The 8,979-nt window shown below is 39.2% G+C and overlaps 1 long non-coding RNA gene across 1 annotated transcript in view; it reads left to right on the top strand.

Annotated features, from left to right (window-relative positions):
• The window catches only part of LOC138146241 (uncharacterized), a 66,801-nt gene extending 62,462 nt beyond the window's left edge, over positions 1-4,339 (top strand). The window contains exon 3 of the long non-coding RNA XR_011164431.1: positions 3,876-4,339. This is a non-coding gene — a long non-coding RNA (uncharacterized lncRNA). The remainder of the gene's footprint in view (positions 1-3,875) is intronic.
• The last annotated feature ends 4,640 nt before the right edge of the window (positions 4,340-8,979 follow it).

Below are 8,979 nucleotides of genomic sequence, written 5' to 3'. Positions count from 1 at the left end.
TCCCTCCCTCCCTCCCTCCCTCCCTCCCTCCCTCCCTCTCCCTCTCCCTCTCTCCCTCCCTTTAAGAAATTCTGCATGTGACTCAAGTTCACCTTGTGGCTCAAAGATCAAGATAGTACCACATAATTTTCAGGGCTAAAAGGGAATTCTTGCTCTTCTGATCTACAAATCCCAGTAGGTCATTCAACTCTCAATTCCCTATTGCATCCCTCCCTGGTATTTTGTAACCCCTTGAAAAATTGGCTATGGTTTGCTTAAAATCTGGAAGTACCAAAAGCATCAAATTGTATCAGTATTTGAAAGAACAGGGATGATTAACCCAGCATTCCAGGTAATCACCTTAGGGTGACATTCACAGCAAATATACATCAACAGTATATAATAGATCCAGTACGTTGCAGAGCACAACTTTACATATTGCTCTGGTGCTTACAGATTTACATTTCATGCAGGACATATTATATGCACAGCATGTACATGTCTAAGCAGTATATGCATATCCATATGACACAAACAAAAATGTAAAATAGCAAATACAAACTGATAATGACACCAGTAGGCTATGCAAAATAGTGAAATTATGTGCACTTAGCTAGCAACAATACCAAACATAGTTAAAAAATATACAGTATATGCAAGGTGCTATTGCAAGGCAAATAAATGTAACCATGAGAGAATAATAATAATAAAATGGGAGCAAATTGAATATGCAGCAATTAACATGTGCATCAATGAATATATGTAATTACGTACAAAGTGCATATTGTGTGGGTAAACTTCAGCATTACCATCTGGTTCCAGGTATAACTATTTCAACAGTTTCACCTGAGAAATTATAAGTTAGTTTGGTCACTAGTCAAATGGGCCTTGCTATTCTGTGACCTGCTGATCTATCTGTCTTTATAAAAGTCATGTTAATAGTATTGTTACTCATCATTCTCACAAGAATTATAGTCCCACCTCCCTAAACCTGAACTTATAGAGAACCCAGGCTGTTTGGCAACGTTCCTCCATTCTATGGGGTGCATCTCTACCTTAAGAACTACATGGCTGAAATTCTTGGTGGAAAAGATAAGAGAATCTCTTGGGTGGGATTTTAGTTGAGATCCAAAGGGTAAGAGAATAAATTCAAGGTTGAAATTTCAATTTAAAAATTTTTTCTTAATAATATTTTATTTTTCCCAATTACATGTAAATCAATTTTTAATATTCATTTAAAAATTTTTTGAGTTCCATATTCTCTCCCTCTTTCTCCCCTTCCCTGAGAGAGTAAGCAATTTGATATAGATTATACATAGGCAATCATACAAAAACACATTTCCATATTAGTCATGTCATAAAAAAGACACAAACAAAAAAATAAATAGGAAAAAATAAAGAAAATGACAAATAGTATGCTTTGATCTGAATTCAGATTCCATCAATTCTTTTTCTCAATGTGGATTTTTCATCATGAATCTTTTAGAGTTGTCTTGGATAATTGTGTTGCTGAGAAGAGCTAAATCATTCACAGTTGATCTTACAATATTCCTCTTACTATGTACAGTGTTCTGGTTCAGCTCACTTCACTTTGCATCAGTTCATGTAAGTCTTTCCAGGTTTTTCGGAAACCATCCTGCTTGTCATTTTTTTATAGCACAACAGTATTTCATCAGAATAATATGCCACAACTTGTTCAACCATTCCTCAATTGATGGATATCCCCTCAATTTCCATTTCTTTCCACAACAAAAAGCTTGTATAAGCATTTTGTACAAATAGGTCCTTTTACCCTTTTCTTTTGAACTCCTTGGGGTACAGACCTAATGGAAGTATTGTTTCCTCTTCATATATTATTCTGGCCTCATTTTATAGGTGAGGAAATTGTGGATATGGAATTTTAGGGACTGGTCTAAGATTATTTGGATAGTATGTGCAGGAGGTGAGATTCAAACCTAAGTTTCTCAATTTAATTTGAACCCTCTTTTCACTCTGCGACCATGATTCTCAGTAGCTATAGGTGATATATCCTGGGGCTTTGTGAGGATAAAAGTAAGTATCATTGCATGGCATAATGTATAAAGTGCTTCACAAACTGTAAAGGGCTGTAAGAATGTCATCTGTTTGCCTTTTTTATATAAAACATTATGCTAGATAGGAGGGAGGAGGAGATACAGAATTGCACTACTCAATAAGTATTCATTAAGTGCCTAACAAATGTCAAGTGCTGGGAATACAAAGACAAAAATGTACTCAGCACTGCCCTCAAGGAGCTTATATTCTATGGGAGAATGAGAAAAGACAAGACACGACATAGGTCTCTGTCCTTGTAAAGCTTAATTTAGTAGAGGGATAAGAAAATAATAATACTACCAACTAACAGCTAGAAATTTTATAGCACTTTAAGATTTACAAAGTTCTTTACCAATGTTATTAATTCTGTGAGGTAGGGGATATTATACTCATTTTACAGATGAGAAAACTGAGATAGATAACAGAAAAGTGACTTGATCAGGGTCGTGTAGCTAGTAAGTGTCTGAGATTGAATTTGAACTCAAGTCTTCTTGCCTCCAGGTCCCATACTCTATATGATGAGGACATTAGAAAGGCATAAACAATGTATTCTGTGAGGTCCCCAGGAAGAAAAAGTCATTACCAATTGATGGTATGCCAGATGAAAAGTTTGGGGAAGGTTTCTTGGAAGAGGTGGCATTTTACACTGAACTTGAAAGAAATAGTAGGAAGCATTTGTCACTTGATCCAGAGCTTGCTGCAATTGTGTTTGGGTCCCAGATCCAACCTTTTCTGATCATGTGACCTTGGGCAAACTACCTCTTCTCTTTGAATCACAGCCTTTTTTTTGGCTTTAAAATAACCCACAGGGGTTGTGGTGAGCAAGACCCTTGGTAAACCTCAGAGTGAGATGGATACATTCCTTATTTTTACTATTGTCTTTGCAGCTCCCAGAACCTAGGACAGTACCTTATACATAGTAGGGGCTTAATAAATGTTTTCTGAATTCTCACCATGAGACTCCTTATGCAGAGCAGACGGTGCCTGGCAATTACTCACCCACCTCCCACTGAGCCCTTTGGAAAAGCGTCTAGAATGGTGTGGTTTGTTGGAGGAAAAAAAAAAAACTGGGAGTTATCAGAAGACCTGCTTTGGAATTTCAGCTCTGCCACCAGTTCTCTGTATGATAGTGGTCAAATTGCTTCCCCTCTCTGAGCCTCAGTTTCTCAATTTGTATAATGAGGAGGTGGAACTGGGGGATTTCCAAGATCATTTCGAGTACTTAAACAATCTAAGAATCCATAAATTTGCTGTCAAAATCGAAAGGAAATTCCTAGGGATGCCTCTATCTCACTACAAGCCAAGCTTTGCTCCCCCACCCCAATCTGAAATTCCTATGGCTTGTTTTTCTCTCCTGGGGTGGGTGTGCATCTCTTCATGGTGATCATGCTGAGATTACCCAAGTACATTGATGAAGATGTTGCCAGGGCAACAATGTGGTTTCCTTTAACAGCGTGTAAATAGGTGCATAAATTTGTTAGCATTGGGAGTTATTGCACCGGTTCATCTTCATTAATGGTGCTAATGCTATTTGGGTGACATTTTCGACACTCCTCTACTCCCCCTCCCCATTTATAAGTGATCTTCATGGGCTTCTGTGTCTTATTGGGAAATAAGAAATCAAGGAGAAACTAGAAATTACAAGCAGAAAATAAATCATCAGTTGTTGTCTATGACAAAATTATGTTCTGTGTGGAAAAGAACTCTGCATCTGATTCAGTTCTGTAGATTGTCATTAAGGACAGAGAGGAAGGGAGGGGACCATGGATTTAGAGCCGGAAGGGATCTTGGAAGCCACCTAATTGAAATCCCTCATTTTACAGGTGAGAAAACTGAGATCTGATGTCACATGCGGAGTCCACAGCAGAGCTGGAATTCAAACACTTTGTGGTCTTCTGAGCAACACACAATGTTAAACTTCAGAGTTTTAAAAATCTATTCATTTATTCATGTTTTCTTGGGGGTTGAATTTCTCCTCTTCTCCTTTGCTCCTCTTCATTGTCTGGCCCACATGTCCTGTCTTTGCCATGTATGACTGAACTGCAGACTATTTCTGTTTCTCTGACCTGTGAATCACTGTCTGAGTTGTCTGGGGGAATCTGGAAAACCCTGAAGGGTTCACAAATCAAAATGAGTCCAGGGGAATTTATGGCCTTCTTTAACTCTGGGGAAACCTATTGCAATGGAGGTCAATCTGGGTTTTTCCTCTCCCTCTCCATATTCTTAGGAAATTGTTTAATCTATTACCTACAAAACACTGATCACAATAAAGTCTTTGTTAATAAGGTATTTGCTTTAATTCATTAATTTAGAATACATTTACTTAATTTCCTTTATTTCATGTGTGACCAACCTCGCAATAAGGTCTAGAGAAGGAACGAATGAAATAATTCATTCAATAGGCTTGTGTCGTCTACTGAATTCATTCATTCTTTTGTTCTGCAGCTACTTATTGGGCTCCTGCTGGATTCATTCATTTAGTCAGTAAGTAGAATTAAATACATTTTGGTGGTATCTACTCAATTCATTAATTGATTCTATTCTTACTTATTGTCTACTGGATTAATTAATTCATTCAATAGATATTTAGTAAGTTTCAGTTGGATTCATTCATTAATTAAGCACATACTAGACTCATTCATTTATTCAAGAGATTCTTAGTTCCTTCTAGAATCATTCATTCATTCATTCATTCATTCATTCATCAATCATGAATTAGGTGCCGGCTGGATGTGAGTGAAAAATTAAAAATCTACGTTACTTTAGAAATTCAAGAAGTTCAATAAAGTCAGGCAATCTTGACATTGCCTGTATTGTACTTGGTGAAAATGAGAACATGCATGGAATGTGAGGCATTTAGATAATCATACAAGGTTACAGATGATCAACTTCCATTGTTAACCTCTTCTTCTTCATCACAGCATGGGGGTGGCCCTGGACAAGTAGGGGCTATGCCAATGGAACCCAAGGTCTGGGAAATTCTACTAAACTGGGAAAGTTTTTGGTGTGGGTCTGCTACAAATTGTCTGTTGAGAATACCAGAGTTAGAGTCAGAGGACCTAGCTTCAAGTCATGGCTTTGCCAAGATTAATTAATTAATACTTTCATAATTTTGGGCAAGGCACTTTATGTGTACAGGCCATGATTTCTTCATCTGTAAATGAAGGGGTTGGATCAGATGACCTCCAAGGCCCCTTCTGGCTTTAGAGTTAGGATCCCACTATCAGTAGAAGTGAATTCAGAAAGGCTTATGTCCAGGTTGACCTCAGAATGATGAATTTCTTTGGCCACAGCAATTCTCAAAGACCCTCTTTTTAAGTAGGTATGGGGTTGCTATCTGCATCAGTGAGAGGAATTCCCATTCAGACAAAATCACAGATCCTTGAAATCCTGCAAATCAAAGACAAAAATTTAAATGTCAACTGAGAAGGCACAAGAGGATCTGGTGAGACTTCAGTATTAGGAAAAGCAAATTGGCTACAAAATCAGGCTAGAGGACCTTCCTCACATTACCTCTCTTTTTTGGGGGGAGAGGGTAGGGCAATTGGGGTTAAGTGACTTGCCCAAGGTCACATGGCTAGTAAAGTGTGTCAAGTGTCTGAGGCTGGATTTGAACTCAGGTCCTCCTGACTCCAGGGCCAGTGCTCTATTCGCCGTGCCACCTAGCCACCCCCTCACATTACCTCTTTACAGGTGCTGCTGAGCAATAGGGCCAGCTATGTTTGGGAACTTCTATCTACTACCGTGTTCTCTTGAATAAGTGCCCCTTATCTAGACATGTGTACCAACTTCTAGCATTTATATAATGCTTTAAACTTTGAAAACACTTTAAACATATTATCTCATTTCATTCTCACAACAGCCCTTTGAAGTAAGTACAATTATTATCTCCATTTTATAGTCAAGGAAATTGAGGTGGACAGCTGTTAATTGACTTGCCCAGGGTCACACAGCTATTAATGTGGATTTGTGGCTGGATTTGTACTCAGGTTTCCTGACTCCAAGTCCACCATTCTACCACTAGCCACCTAGTTGTGTAGACTGTATCATCCCTGAGATCAGAACCTATTTTATTTTATTTTTTTTACCTTGTCAAGCAATGGATCCTGCATATAGTAGGCACTTAACAAATGCTTGGCACATTGAATTAAGCTGAATTACTCAGTCCTGAGGCTATCATGGTGTTAAATCTGGGCACACAAACACATTCTTATGTGGTTGGGGTGGAGTCCTAACACAAGCACCATATCAGAAATTTAATCAGAGGCCCAACCCTTCCTGGAAAAATGCCTCACTGCCTCATGGAGAAAGTACTTACTGTGTGATGGCCTGCCTCCAGATTCTAGAGAAAGGGCACAAACTCAGGCTGCTAGCACCCTGTTTTATTAGCTCAATGGGGAAAGCAACACAGAGTACACACCACAGAGAAATTTCTCCTGAGGAAATCAATGTTGGGTAATACTTTTCAAGCCCAAAGATTTATCTGGTTCTCATTTAAGCCACACAAAGGTCCTAAAGTTGGTATTCTTCGTTGTAAACGACCCATTCCTCCTTAAATATTCAGGGACACTGCTCCTACAAAATGTGGTGGGGAGGGAGTTAGGGGGATGGGAGGGGAGGGTAATGCAACCCAGCTTCACCAGATTGCCAGCTTTCTCCAATCCCTATGCTGACAGAACCAAGTATTTCCCCTGGCCATGGTGCTGACCATTTCTCTAAAAACATTAACATAGGATTATAGAATATAGATTTAGAGTCAGAAGGGACCAACTCCCTCATTTTTCAGGTGGGAACTTTGAATACTATACAGGTGAAATTACATGCCCAAGGTTACATAGTAAGCAACAGACTTGCCCAGCGTCATATATCTAGTATGTATCCAAGGCAGAATTTGAGCCCAGGTCTTCCTGATTGCAAATTCAGCACTCTCTTTCTTTTTACTTCACACTGACGTATGTTACAAATATTTCTCTATATTTCTGTGTCTGATAACTCTACCAGACCCTAAACTTCATGAGTACTATACATGCTTTACATATCTAAACTTTGTTTCTCTCCTAGCACTGAGCATGGTGTCAGACACATAGTAATTTTTTTTTTTGCTTTTTTTGGAGGGCAATTGGGGTTAAATGACTTGCCCAAGGTCACATGGCTAGTTTTTGTGTTAAGTGTCTGAGGCCAGATCTGAACCCAGGTCCTCCTGACTCCAGGGCCAGTGCTCTATTCACTGCACCACCTAGCCACCTATAAATTCTTTTTTTTTTAAACAAACAAAGGAAAAGAATTTGCATCACAAAATTGCTTTTGCATCATATTTATTTCTCATGTAACAAAGAATAAAATAGAAAATGAAACAGTTCAGTAAAACTAACATAGCAACCAAGCCTGAAACATGCAATATTCTACACTCTTAGTTCCTCATCTCTGCAAAGAAGTGGGGGGAATGAATTCTTAAAAAAAAAAAAACCTAAAAAACTCTATTCTGGGGCCAGGCTTGATCATTATAATTGTATAGTTTTCAGTTTCTTTTTTCTTTCTATCTGCATTGTTATAGTTATACATAGTAATCTTAATAAATGGTTATTTAGTTGAATTGAATTTAGAGAATGCTAGGGTATTCTTAGAAAACAATAAACATCATATGCTTGATCTCTCTCCAGGCATCTATTTTTCCCTGGCCAGAGGAATAGATCACTCCAATATCTTCTATCCCCACTCCCCTGCAAGGATATACTCCGTGGAGTTCCAGCTTAAGTAAGACTGGGATGCTTTTCAGCAGAATAGAAGACCAGAGTTTGAATCTCAACTCTGCTGTCTAACTACCTGTGTGGCATGGGAAAATCTTTTGCCCTTTCCGGTCTTCACTTTTCTCAACTGTAAAATGAGGGGGTTGGACTTAAGAGTCAGAGCATAGATTTAGAGGTGGAAGGGACTTAGAAGCCATCTAATCTGACCCCCTTATTTTACAAATGAGGAATTGAGACCGAGAGAAGTTGTGACTTGTCCAAGGTCACACTATAAGTAGCAGAGCTGGGGGGGGGGAGGAGGTTAAGCTTTGGTCATGTGACTCTAAACGGGATGCTTTCCCCCACCATTCCATATTGCCTCAAGTAGATCTAAGGCTCCTTCCAGGGGCCTCTATGACTCTGGGGATTCTGTGATTCTACCCGAGTCCAAGAATCCAGGTTCTCATGCAGAAGTTCACCCCTCAGCTCATTCCCTACAACCCACATGATCCTTTAGTCAGGATGTCCCTGTGTGACATTAACTCAGTTACTTCCCGTGTTGTATGTGGTCATACAAATCCTCCTCTGATGCAGCTATACTTTTAGGTTTATAACCTCCCAAGGCATGCCAACAATACTTGAACCATTCCCTAAAATGTAGCTAAAAATGCATTTAATTATGCAGTCTTTTTTTTTTTTGCTTTTTGGAGGGGGGAGGACAGGGCAATTGGGGTTAAGTGACTTGCCCAAGGTCACTCGTAGTAAGCGTTAAGTGCCTGAAGCCAGATTTGAACTCCAGTCCTCCTGACTCCAGGGCTGGTGCTCTATTCACTGTGCCACTGAGCCACCCCTAATTATGCAGTTTTGAAGTGAGCAAGGGAGTGGTGTTAGTGGCTCAGTGGTGTTAGTCTTGGAAGACTTCCTGGTGGAGGTGCTTCTTTAGTTGGGCTTTAGAAGATGGTTTTTGATGGCTTTCTTCTGAGAGTCTTTCTGAAAGGGTGGAGGGAAGTTAAAGAAGAGGAACATTACTTGTTTATTGAAGAGAGGCATATTGACTTAAAGGCACATCATTGCTAGCAATGTATTCGAAGGCTTATCTTGTGGAAGAGAGATTATGCTTGAATGAATGAAAAAGTATTTATTAAGTGCTTACTGTATAACAGGCTCTGTGCTAAATGCTAGGGATGCACATACAAAAAGA

The sequence above is a fragment of the Petaurus breviceps genome, unplaced genomic scaffold (genome assembly GCF_028583685.1).
Source record: "Petaurus breviceps papuanus isolate PSGF00001 unplaced genomic scaffold, PetGlider_PUasm1.0 90760, whole genome shotgun sequence".
Lineage (NCBI taxonomy): Eukaryota > Metazoa > Chordata > Mammalia > Diprotodontia > Petauridae > Petaurus > Petaurus breviceps.
Note: the sequence above shows the minus strand (reverse complement) of the source record. Positions and strands in the feature narration are given on the sequence as shown.